Source organism: Macaca nemestrina, chromosome 4, assembly GCF_043159975.1.
Source record: "Macaca nemestrina isolate mMacNem1 chromosome 4, mMacNem.hap1, whole genome shotgun sequence".
Classification (NCBI taxonomy): domain Eukaryota; kingdom Metazoa; phylum Chordata; class Mammalia; order Primates; family Cercopithecidae; genus Macaca; species Macaca nemestrina.
In genome coordinates this window covers 156127462-156144539 of record NC_092128.1, presented here as the reverse complement: position 1 = coordinate 156144539, position 17078 = coordinate 156127462, and positions in this window count along the sequence as shown.

Here is a 17078-nt window from a genome sequence, read left to right as displayed (position 1 = left end):
CTGAGGAACTTCTTGTGAAACACACCTCCACACCGCCCTGTGGAGGGACAGGAATGCTGGCTATCTTTCCAGGACTGGCATCTGTCACTGGCCTGAGATTGCCCCTGCAGACGATAACGCCTGGCACTTTGGGGCTGCTCTGAGTGAGGCTGAGCACGTTTCCAGCCCCCCGTGCAGAGCAGCCGTGGGATGCAGGGACCTGAGAGGGGCATCAGTCAGGGTGCACGGGAGCCGTCCGATGCACCTGCAAGTGGACTTGAAGGTGGCCCGAGGGGCCGTGGGTCAGGACACTTAGTGTCTATTAAAGCAACAAATCCCTCTGAGGGAAGAATGGCACCCTCCGTGTGGCACTCCTGTACCCAGCACATGGGAGGAGGGCGCGGTGAGTGTGCACTGCACAAAGAGGTGATAGCAACCTTGCCCGAGGGTTACCGAGGAACAAGGAAAAGGTTATGTGAGGCTCCTGGGCATCTCATTGGAATACATTACCGTGCACAGTAGGGCCTAACACAACAGAAGGGTCTTACGGCTCCGGAGGCCGGAAGTCTGAACTGAGGAGGCCAGCAGGGTGGGTCCCCCTGAAGGCCAAGGGAGGGTTGGCTCCAGGCCCCTCCTGCCTCTGGTGCTGGCCACAGTCCTTGCCACTCCTTGTCTTGTGGCCGTGCCACTCGAATCTCTGTCTCCACGGCCTGCTTCTCTCTGTTCTCCTCTTCGGAAAAGGACACTTGTCATTTGATTCAAGGCCACTGGAAATCCAAAATGATTCCATCTTGAGGTCCTCAGCTAATTACATCTGCAAAGACCCTCTTTCCAAAGGTCACATTCTGAGGGTTTGGGTGGGCATGAACTTTGAGGGGTTACCGTCCAATCCAGTACAGGGACTTTCCAGCTGCAGGTCCTAGGAAAGTTTCTACACTAAAATGCAGGCCCTGGGGAAGGCTCTGTGCCAAAACACAGGCCCCGGGGGGAAGGCTCTGTGCTAAAATGCATCACCAGTTCACAATGCGGGGCAGGACAGTGCAGGTTGAAGGAGCCATGCTGTTGAGGGGCCTGGGTAACTGTATAACCTGAGGGTCTCCATGCCTTCCGGCCTGTGTGGGTGCCTCTTCCACTGTGAACTGCCCCACCCCCCACTCCAGAGGGGCAGCCCCTCAAATTGTCATCTCTCACCACCCTGGACTCTTCAGGGCAAACCGAGCATTGCTTAATGGAAACATTTTTTCTTTAGAGGTGACAATTCCCCCCCACCAGAGTCGTCCCCAGTCTGGGTACTCGAAGTGGGATTCCTGGACCTGCAGCTCCAGCATCACAGCGCTGTGCCCCGACCTTCTGAATCAATCACAAGACCCCCAGGCGATTCCCGCATTTGGCAATGTGTGAGAAGCACCAGCCTGTGTGGCCAGATCAATGGACAGCTTGTCCCCTGGTGTCCACACTTGTCCCCCGGCATCCACGCCTGTCCCTAGTGGTCTTCATCTTGTCCAGAGCCGCCCGAGCAGACAGGACAGGATGTAGCAGTGAGGATGACGTCTCCTTCCGCTCACTGGTCCACACCAGGCATGTTTCTGACAGTGAGGGTCTCCTGCAGCCCTCAACGCTCTGGAAGTACTGGGATGTGGTGTGTGGGTTCCCACTACTCTTGCTTACTTCGAGGACTCCAAACTTTTATTGACCATCAAGCATGTTTTTCTAGAAACCCTGTCTTGTGGGAGCAGGTGTTATCAGTCGTGTCCTGGTCAGTCCTGCAAAAGGAGGAAATGGCCATGGGCCACCTCCTGGTTCACCTGCACCTGTGTAGGCAGCTCCCGTGCACCCTGGCCACTGCCCTGCTCAAGTACCTGGGCCTCACTGCAGGTGTGTGAGGACCTTCTCGGGCCCCTCGACGTGGCCGTGTGTCCAGCTCCCAGGCACTCGGCGCCCTGTCCCTCGTCCCCTGTCTCCCGCCCCCTTGTTTACCAGTGGGGAAGACGGGCCTGGCTGGCGGGGGTGCAGGTCTGTCCCTGGCCCCAGCTGTGGAACAGCTGAGCTCATTGGAAACGAGGCTGCGGGCCTGAATGCAGCCCTTGTCTCCTGGCCGCTGTTAATAGCCTCTATAACTGCCCAGCATTTCTATTGACTCAAGATAAGTTCCGGGGGCTGGAGAACAGCTCACTGTTTGGCCCATGTCTGCTGGCCAGGCCGGGCCAGACCGGGACAGCAGGGTTTGGTGAGTCCTGCAGGCCGGGCCCCAGCGGTCGGTGCTGGCAGCTCAGCAAACAGCTCGCCCGGGGCCACACGTTGTCCTCCTTATCCCTCGGGCCCGGCCAGAAACCTCGCGGCGATTACACTATCAGCCTCCCTCAGCGGTGCCAGCGTGTGACACAGGTCACATGTTCTCAAAACTCTGTCCAGAAACAGGTGTTCCAGGTGACATCATATCTGACCAGAGATCACTAAGTCTTCCGACTTCTATCAATATTTGTGTTTCCAGCTCCACGGAGAATCTAATCAGGCTTCTGATGACACCTGCCACATTTCTGGCCCGCTTTGCTCCCGGCTGCGGGTATCGAGTCCCGTCTCCACTCGTTTTGGATTGACCCTCCTGAGAGCCTAGTGAGCCGACAGGAAGGGCCTCTGGGGCGGCCGGATGAGGGGGGCAGAGCCAGGGGGTCGGGAAGGAGGCCCTGGAGCAGGAAGAGGTGGGGTCCAGCCTGTGGGCCTCAGCCTGGGTAAGAAGAGTCCTCTCTGGGCCCTTGGCCTTTGGTGGCTCCAGCCACACCTCACCAGGGCACAAGTTCACGGGGCCCCAAGGCCCCAAGGGCACAGGGCACAAGGCCCCAAGCGCAGCCGAAGCCCCAGACTCCAACGGCCCAGCCCACAGGTGCGTCCCAGAGGCCGGAGCAGGGCAGCCCTCGGCCACCAGGCAAGAGCCACCACGATGGGTCTGAACCACCACGATGGGTCCCTGCTCTAGAGGAAGAAACTGCACCCTTTTTAAAAGAAAGGAGCAGAAACAAGAAAACAGAGCCTCGCGGCACCTGCAGGCCGTGGCGTCCCTCAGGCCCCTGGAGCTCGGGCTCTGGGTGGGGGTGAAGCCCCTCGTGGACAGTGAGTCCCCTCTCAACCAGCCCCCGAGGGCCCCAGAACCCCAGAGAAACTCCCAGCCGCATCTGGGGTTGTATCGAGAAGCCACGAGCAGGAGATAAACCTCACCTAATGTCAGAACAAATAAGACGTTGAAACCAGAGAGGCCTGCGAGAGATAAGACAGGCACTCGCCCGGGCCGTGCCCCCCAGCCACCCGCACCCCCATCCCGGCCCGGGAGAAACAAAGCCTCCAGAGCTGCCTGCATTAATCATTTCTGGGTGGCCCAGGGCAGGGAGGTCCTGTTTCTTGGCTCCCTGGAGGCCCCGCCTGCCAGACCAGGCCAGGCCTCGAGGTTTCTGGGGGTTCCTGTGCCTGCAGCCAGCACCGTGAGACCAGGGGGCCCAGCAGTGTATGAAGTAAACCCTGTCCCTGAGCTGCACATGCTGAGGGTCAAGCTTGAGACGCAGGCTATTCAGAGAACCACACAACCACACTAGTGAGTGGACAAAGGGCGGTAGCTCTGAAGCCCAGGACCATACAGCATCGTGGGGTTCCTCACAGGCAAAGGGGATATGGTAGCAGCTTGAACACGCACATTCCGAATTCAGTAAGCACCATGAGGCCGGGAAGGGCTCCGTGCCTGCTCCTGGCTGAGGCTTCACGGGGCATATGAGGAGCGTGAGAGGGACAAGCTCCTCCAAACCCAGGCCCAGGTTGAAGTCAGTGTCCCCCAGCTCCCTGCTGAAAAAACCAGGTGCTGACTGGGCAGGGAAGGGAGTGGAGGGGAGGGGAGGGGAGGAGAGGAGAGGGCCTGTCAGGGGAGGAGAGGGGAAGGGAGGGGAGGGAAGGGGAGGGGAGCGTCTCTCAGGGGATGGGAGGGGAGGGGAGGGAAGGGGAGGGGAGGAGAGGGGAGGGGAGGATAGGAGAGTGGAGGGCCTGTCAGGGGAGGGGAGGGGAGGGGAGAGGAGGAAAGGGGAGGGGAGGGTCTCTCAGGGGAGGAGAGGGGAGGGGATGGGAGGGGAGGGGATGGGAGGAGAGGGAAGGGGAGGGGAGGGGAGGGAAGGGGAGGGGAGGAGAGGGGAGGGGAGGATAGGAGAGGGGAGGGCCTCTCAGGGGAGGGGAGGGGAGGGGAGGGGAGAGGACGGGAGGGGAGGGCAGGGGAGAGGAGGGGAGGGCCTCTCAGGGGAGGAGAGGGGAGGGGAGGGGAAAAGAGAGGAAGGGAGGGCCTCTCAGGGGAGGAGAGGGGAGAGGAGGGGAGGGGAGGAGGGGACGGGAGGGAAGGGGAGGGCCTCTCAGGATTCCAGGGCTCCTGTGCTCAGGGGGGTGCCCAGGCCGCCCCCCAGCCACTGGCAGAGAGGAGCCATTGTGCCCAAGCCAGGCGGTGGGTCAGAGGCTGAGGGGAGCCTGGCTGGCTGTCCGTGGGCAGCCTCGGTCCAGTTCTTGTCTGTTCATGTCCAGGGCAGTGAAGCTCAGCCCTACAGAAGTCGAATGACTGGGGGAGGCCTGCTCGCACCCACCTGCGGGCAGAAAAGAGGCCCTGGCTGGGTGAGGTGGGGAGTCTAACCCCTGCCCTGGCAGGTCAGGTCTGCAGCAAATTCTCCAACACCGGGGGCAGGTGGTCTTCTGGTTCAGAGCAGAACCAACGGCCCTGCCCTCCCGGAATCTTCCCGCACTTGGGAACAGCAGGTGCGCTCGCTTCCACCCCTTGGGAAGCTGCTCATAGGCCCCGAGGGACCTCCCAGCTGCGGAAAGCCCGCCCTGTGGGATGCATCCAGCCTGCCCCACAGTCCCCCTCAGCATCGCGGGAAGGGAGGCTCCTGACCCCCCAGCCCCTCCTCCGCTCCTCACCACGACCTTCTTGTTGACGTCAGGCTGTGGGGCCGGGGTTCAGGGTCCCTGCCGCCAATCCCACATCCACCATTGCGTCGACTGAGCTCCAGCCCCAGGGTGCACAAGGCAGCTGAGGGGCCCCAGCCCCGTCCCGGGTCTAAGCCATCCCTGCGAAGGTGGAAGACAGCACCCAGAACACAGAGGCCCCCACCTGGGCGTCTGGGGACAGGGCCACAAGCAGAGGAAGGGACATCTCACAGCAAGATGTCTCTTGCTGGGCTGGAGAAAATCAATTTCCTCTGCCCGCTGCGTCTGTGGACACGCCGGTCCCTTTTTAATTCAACCTGAATTAATTACCAGAGCAGAGGCAGGTGTTCCTTCTTGGTTTCTCTCTCCGGCTCTCTGCCTTGTTCGTTTGCAAACGGCTGGGGAGCCTGCGGGGAGATCTGTCCAACAGTGCCAGGGTCCAAAGACCGAGGGGCCCCGTATAGGTCTGGGCACTCACGTCCGCAGCACCTCAGGACCACCAGCAGCTCCAGGGGGGCTCAGGATCCCTCCAGTCCCTGCTGGGGGTCCCTTGTTGCTTTATCTCTGCAGCTCTCGACTCCTAAGCCTTTCCTGAGTACAGAGATTAAGATTCTAAATCAGGATCAAAGAACCAGGGGTGACCCATGGACATCCTCGCTGGGCCCCGAAAGTGTGGCTGAGCCCCTGGTGGTCCGGGGAGAGCACGGCCTTCCAGGCCTGACCGTGGAGACCCCGGCTTGGTCCCGCCTGATCTCTGCAGACCACAGGTTGGTGAACAGTCTCTGGGATGAGGCTGGAGCTGGGAGCACCTCATGCTCAAGGGAACTTAGCATGTGGCTCCAGGAATGGACATCCCGGGGTGGGGATGGGGGGCACGTTTCCATTTTCAACACACCCAACCTCAGCACAAGACTCCCAGATCTGGCCAGGCGCGGTGGCTCAAGCCTGTAATCCCAGCACTTTGGGAGGCCGAGACGGGCGGATCACGAGGTCAGGAGATAGAGACCATCCTGGCTAACAGAGTGAAACCCCGTCTCTACTAAAAAAAAAATACAAAAAAAAAAGCTAGCCGGGCGAGGTGGCGGGCGCCTGTAGTCTCAGCTACTCGGGAGGCTGAGGCAGGAGAATGGCGTGAACCCAGGAGGCGGAGCTTGCAGTGAGCTGAGATCCGGCCACTGCACTCCAGCCTGGGCGACATCTCAAAAAAAAAAAAAAAAGACTCCCAGATCTACAACAGGGATGGCGACAATCTCAGTCCACCGTGGCTAGAGGGAAGAAAGGCCCCAGGGGCCATCAGTGGCTTTCACTTCACTTTACAAACAGAAAAACGACGTCCAGGTGGGGCGAGGTCAGTGGCAAAGACGAGATTCATGCCCAGGTCCCCTGGCCCCAGAGACTGTCTCTCAGTGGACACTGGCTGCCAAACGCACCAGCATTCCTGAGGCACAGAGAACCCAGTGGGGTCTTCACAAGGCCGGACATCGAGGCCCTTATCAGCGACCCTCCAGAAAGGAGACCAAGCACCTGTGTGCCCAGCCCCGCTGGGTGCTTGTCCCACAGCCACGGTGGAGGAGAATCAGCAAGTACAGGAACCGTAAACCGGTGATCGGATGTGGCTCAGACCCAACAGGACCCACGGGCCCAGGACGCAGGAGAGGAGGCCCCCGGCCACCTGGACCTGGACATCGCCACTGCATGGGGGGCTCAGGAGACGAGGACCCCGTGAGCTGCTGGGATACGCATAAGCCACCCGGGCGGTGGGTCTGCACCCCATGGGAAACACTGCAGAGAAGGTAAGAACCAATCGTTCAGTGAAACAGGAATCCCAGCAGCTCCTGACCTGCACCGAGGACCGGGCTGGGAGCCGGGGCAGCCTCAGAGGCTGCCACACAGGTGACCCAGGGTCCCCTGGTGATCCTGCCACCTCAGGCCCGGAGGACAGTCCCATCTCCTCCCCCTGACCGCGGCGTCTGGCAGGCGGCCAGGTTCGCGTGTCCTTAAAGGCGGGGTTCTCCACTTCCAGGGTGCAGCACCCACCCGCTCCGGGACCTGTGCCTCTTCAGGCCTTGCCTCAGTGCCCGTGCCAGGCCCTCTCAAAGTGTGGCCTGCCGACGCCTGCGTCTGTCCTCATTAACAGCCAGATTCAGGGACACTAGCAGGGACTCCAGCTTCCGAAAGCAGCGAGAGGTCTTCACGGGGCAAGTAGCTCATGCTCGAGTTCTCCACGCCACTGCCGTGCTGCTGAGAGACCGGCCACAACAGAAGGAGCAGGCGTGCACAGCTGTGGGTCAGCAGGGCCTCAGATGGACGGTCCCTCCTCTGCAGGCTGTGGTCAGCGGGGCCCCAGACGCAGGCTGGCCTCAGATGGACGGTCCCTCCTCTGCAGGCCGTGGTCAGCGGGGCCCCAGACACAGGCTGGCCTCAGATGGATGGTCCCTCCTCTGCAGGCCGTGGTCAGCAGGGCCCCGGATGCAGGCTGGCCTCAGATGGATGGTCTCTCTCTCTCTGCAGGCCGTGGCCAGCGGGGCCCCGGATGCAGGCTGGCCTCAGATGGACGGTCCCTCCTCTGCAGGCCGTGGTCAGCGGGGCCCCGGATGCAGGCTGGCCTCAGATGGACGGTCCCTCCTCTGCAGGCCGTGGTCAGCGGGGCCCCGGATGCAGGCTGGCCTCAGATGGACGGTCCCTCCTCTGCAGGCCGTGGCCAGTGGGGCCCCGGACGCAGGCTGGCTTCAGATGGACGGTCCCTCCTCTGCAGGCTGTGGTCAGCGGGATCCCGGATGCAGGCTGGCCTCAGATGGACGGTCCCTCCTCTGCAGGCTGTGGTCAGCGGGGCCCCGGACGCAGGCTGGCCTCAGATGGACGGTCCCTCCTCTGCAGGCTGTGGTCAGCGGGGCCCCGGATGCAGGCTGGTCTCAGATGGACGGTCCCTCTGCAGGCTGTGGTCAGCGGGGATGTGGACACAGGCTGGCCTTCAATGGACGGTCCCTTTTGCTGCAGGCCGTGGTCAGCATGACCCTGGGCGCAGACTGGTCTCGAAGGCACGGCCCCTCCCGCTGCAGGCCGTGCTTGGTGAGTTCCGTCCACATGCATCTCGTCCTCCACGGTCCAGTTGGCTCGCTGGACTGTTCTCTTTTCGGCCTGGGCAGGACCACAGGAGAGCAAGGCCAAAGCCTAGGCTGCTTGGTCTCACCTTGTCAGCCACGGCAAGTCACAGGATGCACCGGAGTCCCGGGGCAGGGGCAGCTGCTCTGTCCCCGTGAGGGAGGAAGACAGCATCACCTGGCCGAGGGCTACGTACAGCAGGGGAAAGGGGGTGAGGGGAACCTCCACGTGGCTCCACGCTTGAGGGCCCCGGGGTTAGGTGTGTTCTCTGTGTCTTACTGGGAATGAAAGTCTGACCCGTCTTCTCCATGAGAACCTTGCAGACATCACAGACGCCACCACGTCCCTCTTGCTTTCTGCCTAGGAGAGAATTCTGTCTGTCTGGGGGAATTCTCTGCACGTTCCCCTGGCAGTGGCACCCCCTGGTGAGGTGGGACTAGGGCCTTGAGTGCTGAGGTCCCTGGGCCCCAGCCCCGGGCGCCATCCTGTCTACACAGCATCACCTCACCAAAGGCCGTGTGAACGAGGGCTCCCTACCCAAGTGGAGGAGCCACGGTCGCTGGGAGCCCTGAGAGCCCCATGCTCCACACTGAGTGTCTTCCTTTTGCTTTAACCTCCACCCTGCCCAATCCGCCCCTGTGTCCGGCTTCCCATCTCCAGAGACAGGGCCACCTCGGCCCACCCCCCGCCCATGTGCACGGCTCAAAAATGCAGGCGGCCTCCCCGTATGGACAAGCCCATGTGGGCCTGTGTCTCCCACTCTCACTGCTAAAAGCAGCTGTGAGTCCTGGCATCATGGCGGAGACAAGCAAAGCATGCCACAGGTGGAAACAGGAGGTTAGGGTTAGGGTTAGGGTTAGGGCCTCAGCACAGCAGAAACAGGAGGTTAGGGTTAGGGCCTTGGTGCAGCATAAACAGGAGGTTAGGGTTAGGGTTAGGGTTAGGGCCTCAGTGGGCCAGAAACAGGAGTTTAGGGTTAGGGTTAGGTTTAGGGCCTCAGCGCAGCATAAACAGGATATTAGGCTTAGGGTTAGGGTTAGGGTTAGGGTTAGGGCCTCAGCACAGCAGAAACAGGAGGTTAGGGTTAGGGTTAGGGCCTCGGTGCGGCATAAGCAGGAGGTTAGGGTTAGGGTTAGGATTAGTGCCTCAGTGAGGCATAAGCAGGAGGTTAGGGTTAGGGTTAGGTTTAGGGCCTTGGTGAGGCATAAACAGGAGGTTAGGGTTAGGGTTAGGGCCTTGGCGGGGCAGAAACAGAAGGGTTAGGGTTAGTGGGTTAGGGTTAGGGCCTTGGTGCGGCAGAAACATTCGGTGGGCTGCTTATGGCCTTGGAGAAGAGTGATCGCACAGGGCGGGTGTCTCATGACCTCCCCCACCCAACAGAAGAGGGGGACTAGGCCCAGCCTTTCCCAGCCACGTAGCAGAGGTGCTGGCTCAGTTTGGGTCATTCTCCCAGAGCAACGGGCATCCCTCTGACAAGGGGCCTGGCGAAACTGGCATGGAGGTTTGGTCGGGAACCCCACAAGCAGTGAGTGGTGGGAATCATCTCCTTCCCACCATCCAAGCCTGGGACTCTCCTCCCAGTGGGAGCCTGGAGCACCTGCACAGGGGACGCTGCTGCAATGTACACCTGGCCCAGGAAGCGTGTTCTTTCCTGCAGGCCTGACGCTGGGAATTATGGAGCTGAAAAATGCAGTTTCAGAAACAAAAACTTACTACTGGGCTCCGTAGTAGAGTGGAGAGGCCAGAGGACAGGCCCAGTGAATCTGAGGACAGAGCCACAGAATTCACCCTACATGAACAACAGATAAAAGACAGATACACACACACACACACAGGGTGCCAGAGCCGGGGCCCGGCGCCATCTCTGTGAAAAACTCAGCACGTGAGTTGGGTATCACTGGTTTTTCAGAAACAAAGGACAGAGGAAGGGTGGCCGAAAGAGGATCCACATCAATAATGGCTGGAAGTTTCCCATATTTGGCCAAGAAACAAACCAGCGACAAGAAGCTAAGCAAATACCAAGTAGGATAAACCCGAAGAAACCTGCACCAGCACACATCAAACCACAACGTCCAAAGCTCACATGCGCGTTGAAAGCAGCCGGAACAACAGAACTTTCCTCAGAGAGGAAATGCCAATTCGAATGACAGCAAATTTCTCATCAGAAACCACGCAGGCCAGAAGGGAGAGGCTCCGGTTTTCGGGCTGGTGGGGGCTACAGAGGGAGGAGGAGCAGCCGGCAGTGCCGAAGCTGTTCTGATTGATGGCCTTGACGTCGCATCCTGGCTGCCACACGGCGCTCGGCTTTGCCAGATGGAACCAGAGGGGACATTGCACAAAGGGCACACAGAATCTCTCGGTATGAATTCTTAAAATTACACGGGAATCTACAGTTATCTCAAAATTAAAATTTAATTTAAAAAAAACTGAAGTGATCACCTAGAGTCCTGCTCCACCCCCAGTATCCTCCAAACAGGACCTGTTGTCACCGAGTCCCTCTCCCAGCACCACAGAGAAATCGAGCCTGTGCCTCCTGTCCCAGCACAGTCCGCACCCAGCTCCCTCCGTCCCCAAAGCCAGCGGCTCTGCCTCCCCGTCGTCCTCTCTCCCTCCAGCAGCCGGGGCCACAGCCTTCGAAATCACGTGAAAGCTTGCCTCCCGCTGCTCACGCCCCGTTACAGGCTTCCTCTTCCTCCAGGGCCGAGAGCCCCGTAGGCCTCCATCAGAGATCTGCTCCCACCCAGGCCTTTGGTGGCACCTCTGCCTGCCAGCCTGTCCCCAGATCCTGGCTTTGCTGCTTCTCGTCACGCAGGGCGTCCTTGCATCTCAGGCAGCAGAGCCCCCTCCTGCCCAGCTCTCCCCACCCTCTTGCCTTGCTTTGGTTTCTTCTGTGTTTGACGCCAGCTGACTGATCTTGCTTCCTTCCCTGCCCTCCCGTCTGTGTCCGTCCCCACCCCCAGGAACTGGCGTGTCTCCGTCAGGACCCAGTCCAGGCTCTGGCACCTGTGAGGTGCCCGCCGTGTGGCCTGCCCTCCAAATAGATGACCGGTTGAAGGGATGCGGCCTCCTCCAGCCTGTCTGGGCTGCGGACATCCGTGGTCTGTGTCACTCTGACCCCCACTAGCTACAGCCGGGGCCTTGCGGGGCTGGGATCTGCTTTGGGAGACCTCTCTGTTCCCAAGGTCCGCCTGGATCCACCAAGGTCCACCACGGCCCGGCTGTGTCCGGTGAGTGTGGGTCACAGTTCTGGGGACTATAGTCTCCCTGGCTCCTCTCCCAGATCTCGGCCCTCGTACCCCATCCATTCTCTCTTGCTTGCAAAATGTCCTCCAAGGTGAGGCCAAGCAGTGCTCATGCCCGGCCCCACCAGCTCTCCCTGGACACCCTTGTTGTTTCAGAAAACTCCCCTCTCCCCGAACGGGGCACTCAGTCTCCAGACACCCCTTTTCCTCCACCCTACCTACACCTGGTATTTTATGAGCCAGCCTCACTCCTGTTAGCCCTTGGCCCCGTACTCAGCTGAGAAAGTGCTGTGGGGTGCACACCACCTCCCCACCTCACCTCCTCCACCCAGGAGGGACCCCTGGCTCCATTTTGCAGGTGAGCAAACAGGCTCTGAGACCTCGAGGAACCCTCCACACAGGCCCTGTTCTCTGTCGATTGGCTCCAGTGCTTCAGAGGCCCAGGCCGACGGGAGGCATTTTCTCCTCCTGTTTCCAGATTCGGTAGAAACGCCACAACCCCGAGGCACCAGCCTGTGGGTTCTCAAGCCGCAGAGGCCTTGGTTCCAACAGACGTGCAAAGAGGAGGGGGCCCTTGGGAGGCCCTGAGTAGGGCACCGTTCACCACCTGTTTGTGGGATCTGCAGGGGGTGGGGGCTGGGGCTCTGATGTCCCCGGCTTTCCTGTTCCTTCTCTCTGTGATCCCTGCTATAGCCCTTGGGAGGCCCTGAGTGGGGCACCATTCTCCCACCCATTTGCGGAGTCTGGAGGGCGGGGGCTAGAGCTCTGATGTCCCCAACTTTCCTGTCCCTCTCTCTGCCCCCTGCTACTGTGTCACAGGCCCCAGTGTCCACAGAATCTGGGCGATTCCGAATTATGCAACGGCCACCAGGAGGGGAAGGGGACGGGGTACAGGGACACTGGGCGGGCAGGCCAGCTGCTCACAATTCAGGTCTCGCCCAAAGGATGTGGGCGCAGCGCCCACAGGGGAAGCCCTTTAGGACCAGTGCCCGCCGCCCGGCATGCTCCGGGAACATTCCTTCCAGGCTGGATGTGCGTTGCCAGGGAATGGGATGCCAGGAGGGAGCGTCATTACCACAGTCAGCCACCACAGGATGTGCCCAAGCCTGGCAGGGTCCTCAGGCTCACCAGATCCCTGAGGGCTCCAGGGAAGGGGCTACAGGGGCAGCCAGTGCAGGGGCAGCCTGGGTGCTACAGACAGAGGTCTGGGGCCAGGTCCTGTCCTTCACTCCATAGCAGGACGGCCTTGGGCAGGTCCCACATCACCTGCCCAGGCCCATGTGAGACTCTCAGTGCCACAGCTTGTACACAGTAGGTGCAAAAAATGGGTAGTCTGTCTTCAAGAAGCATGATCTTGTGCTGCCCATGCCCATCTGGGGTGAAATTAAGTCCTGTCCAGGGGAAATCTTGACTCCCCAAAACTTCTCTGCAGAGAAGAGTCAAATTCCAAGACCTCTAGAAAGGGGGCCTTTGGGGGCTCCAGGGTCCAGGCCTGGGAAGGAGGCTCCTGGCCCGTGAGTGACCTCATTAAGGACGTTGCTAGTGCTTGTCGATGAAGTCGTGAGCTCACGGGAGGGGGTGTCATCCCTGGTCTTCCAGGAAACGAATGTTCTGGGAAAGATAAAAATCAGTGGCAGCAGAAAATCGAGCCTGAGCCAGGAGGGCCTTTGGGGTTCCGGGCGGGCACGTCCTGCTATCTCGCCAGTCAGGTCCGAAGGAAAAGGGCCAACCCGAGTTGGCGAAACTACACTCCAGTGGGGCCGAGGCCTCAGGATTTATGATTATCCAACATCACCCCTGCACCCTCCCAGCACCACTGACGAGCCCATGGGGCCAGCCCCGGGTGGAGATCCAGCTCTGTGTCCATCGCCTGGGCTCACAGCCCCTGCCCTGCACACCTGTGAGACGCTGCTGCCTGCAGGCCCTAGTTCTTCCCAAGTGTCTCTGGGGAGCTTCCGGATGTTTTCAGGGGTGGGTCCTTTGCCCTCAGTGGCAGTGGGCAGATGTCACAGGTGCCCCTGTGCCAGGGGTCTCTGGGGGCTGCTGAGGACAGCCCATGGAGCAGGCAGAGCTGTGCCAACCCCCTCCACAGTCAGCCTTGCCTTCTGTCTCCTGGGGCCCGAGGCAGAGCCCCATGGGCCTCGGGCTTCTTACACTTCCGGCAGCTTCCTCTGCAGCTCATGTCCTCTCCACAGCAGTCAGGCCCGGGCTGGGGTGGGCCTTCCTGTCCTCCATTCACAGAGCAATGCAGTGGTTGAGAACATGGGCTCAAGAACGAGTAGACGGGACTGTGTGCTAGCTCCCAGTTTACTCACTCTGAGCACGGAGCCCTGAGTCAGGTTCTCATTGTCAGCATCCCCCTATGCATAGGGTCTGTCTGGCTCAGGGTGTGTCCAACTCTGCACACACTGGAATCACCTGGGGATGCTTAGCAAGCCCCATGCCTGGCTCCCACCTCAGGCACTCTGACTTAGCTGGTCTGGGACTGAGTTAGCACTGGAATTTTAAAAACTCTCCAGGTGGTTCATGGGTTCAGCAAAGTTTAGGAACCACTGACCTAACTCACAGAGTGGCTGTGAGGGGTAAATACTATGACAAATGCAAAATACATAGCACCAAGCCTGGCTGCAGACTGGACTCAGTGAATGGCCAGTATCGTTATTGTCATTTTTAGTATCACCACCATCAGCACCATCAATATCACCGTAACCACCATCATCACCACCATCACTGTCATCATCGTCATCACCACCATCATCATCATCACCATCATCATCATCATCATCATCATCATTACAACTGCCATCCACACTGTCATCACGATCACCATCATCACCATCATCACCACCATCACCATCACCAATACCACTGTCATCACCATCACCACCATCATCATCACTATCACTACCATCACCATCACCATCATCACCACTATCAACATCACCATCAGCACCATTGCCATCACATCATCACCATCACCATCATCACCATCACCAGTACCATCACCAGTACCACTATCATCACCATCACTATCACCACCATCACCATCATCACCATCAACACCATCACCATCACCTCACCACCATCATCATCATCATCACAACTGCCATCCACACTGTCATCACGATCACCATCATCACCACCATCACCATCACCAATACCACTGTCATCACCATCACCACCATCATTATCATCACTATCACTACCATCGCCATCACCATCATCACTGCTATCAACATCACCATCAGCACCATCGCCATCACATCATCACCATCACCACCATCATCATCATCACCACCATCACCAATACCACTATCATCACCATCACCACCATCACCATCATCACTATCACTACCATCGCCATCACCATCATCACCGCCACAACCATCACCACCACCACCATCATCATCATCACATCACCAATACCACTATCATCACCATCACCTCCACCATCATCACCACCACCATCACCAACACCACTATCATCACCATCATCACCATCACCATCATCACTATCACTACCATCACCATCACCATCACTATCACCACCATCGCCATCACCATCATCACAGCTATCAACATCACCATCACCACCATCGCCATTACCATCATCACAGCTATCAACATCACCATCACCACCATCGCCATCACCATCATCACAGCTATCAACATCACCATCACCACCATCGCCATCACCATCATCACAGCTATCAACATCACCATCACCACCATCACCATCACCATCATCACAGCTATCAACATCACCATCACCACCATCGCCATCACCATCATCACAGCTATCAACATCACCATCACCACCATCACCATCACCATCATCACAGCTATCAACATCACCATCACCACCATCGCCATCACCATCATCACCATCACCATCATCACCACCACTCCCATCACAATCACCACCACCATCACCTCCATCACCATCACCACCATCATCACCATCACCACCATCATCACCACCATCACCATCACCATCACCACCGTCTCCACCACCACCACCATCACCATCACCAATACCACCATCATCACCATCACCATCATCATCATCACCACCACCATCACCACCATCACCACCATCGCCACCACCACCACCATCACCAATACCACCATCATCACCATCACCATCATCGCCATCACCACCATCATCACCACTACCATCACCACCATCGCCATCACCATCATCACCATCACCACCATCACCATCATCACCACCACCACCACCACCATCACCATCATCACCACCACCATCACCATCACCACCATCACCACCATCACTGTCATCACTTCTGCATTGCTCTTTCTATATTTTTATCAGAAACTGATGCATAAAATTCTTCGTTCTTTTTCCAGCCAGAAAGCTTATCTGTATCAACTGCAAGTGTAGGCAGGTTGCAGGGGAGTTACTATCCTCTGAGTCAGTGTTGGCTCACATATATCTGGGACTACTGGTTACTTCCATGTTTTAAATTTCTAAGGAGCTTCTTGTTTAAATCTTACTGTAGCCTTGGTATGTGGGCAATTTTAATATCCTTTTTTACAGATGAGGAAACAGAGGCTCAGGAGAGTTAGTTGATGTGTCCATGGTCCCACTGCCACCGAATGGTAGATCTGGGATCTAAATCCAGGTGTCTATCTCAAAACCCTTGCAAATTAATTGTCGCCCAGAGTCTGGGGCATGGGCTGAGACTCTGGTGTCCTGGTTTTACCCTAAATGTCCTTGTTCCTACTGCAGATGCCTCCCCTTCTGCTTGGATCACAGGAGGCCTTGAGAAAAGGCTTCCAACGACTTTGGGTCAGCAGAGAGGAGGAATGAGGCTTCCATGGCGCACTCTGTGCCAGGCCCCCAGCCCACCCTTGACCACTCTGCCATGATGTCAGGCAGGACTGGGCTGAGTCTGGCTCAGGCAGCCGAAGGACACAGCACAGATTGGTCCCTCCTCTCTCCCCAGGGAGGCCTCCCTCTTCGGGCCCCAGAGCCTTGCCTGCCTCGTCTGTGCCCAGGGGCCTGGGCGGGCAGGGTGGATGCTCTGATCCCAGGAAGTCCTGAAGCAGGGAGGGGAAGGGGGCTGACAGAGAGCACCCGGAGCAGGCTGCTGCTGCGGGAACAGGGGAACCCTCAGACCAGAAAGACCTCAGCTCAGGCCCCAGCACAGGACCTCTGCCGCCCTTGAATGGAAGCTGCTCCCCGTGCCAGCTGCTGGGCACTCAGAGCCCGTCCCCAGCCTGGGCCCAGCAGCGCCGAGGGCCAGAGAAAGCCTTTGGACGAAGAGTCCTGGACGTTGTTAGCACAGCAATGGCAGCCCTGGGAAGCAGGTGGGGATGCAGCCGGCCCTGCGCTCGCCTTCTGAGAGTCACGGGGCTCTCCCCTTTGAGGGGATACGGGAGGAGAGGTGCACAGAGCCTGGCAGTCTGAGAGGGAGGGAGTGTTCGGCTGCGCTTTTTGAGGGAGAGAGGAAAGGAGAAGGGAGAGCATGTGGCGGCTGCCCCGGGACCTGCAACTGTGGAAAGCAAATGGTGTCCAACGTGCACAAACTGCTCCCTGGCACTGCAGGGAAGGGACTTTTCCCAAATCAAACCAGACCTGCTTCCCACCACTGGCTCTCCCCCAGGGATGATAAGCTCAAGTTAGGAGCTCTTCTCAGCCCCCTCCTGCCCCGCTGGTGGGGCCCTGGGGCTCTGCAGGAGGCGGCCCCACTACCCTGACCCCAGGAGCCCTGGGAGCTGTGAGAGGTCCCCTCCGCAGCCCAGTCACGCAGCCGAGTGAGCCAGCTGTGCTCGTCGCCCAGGCCT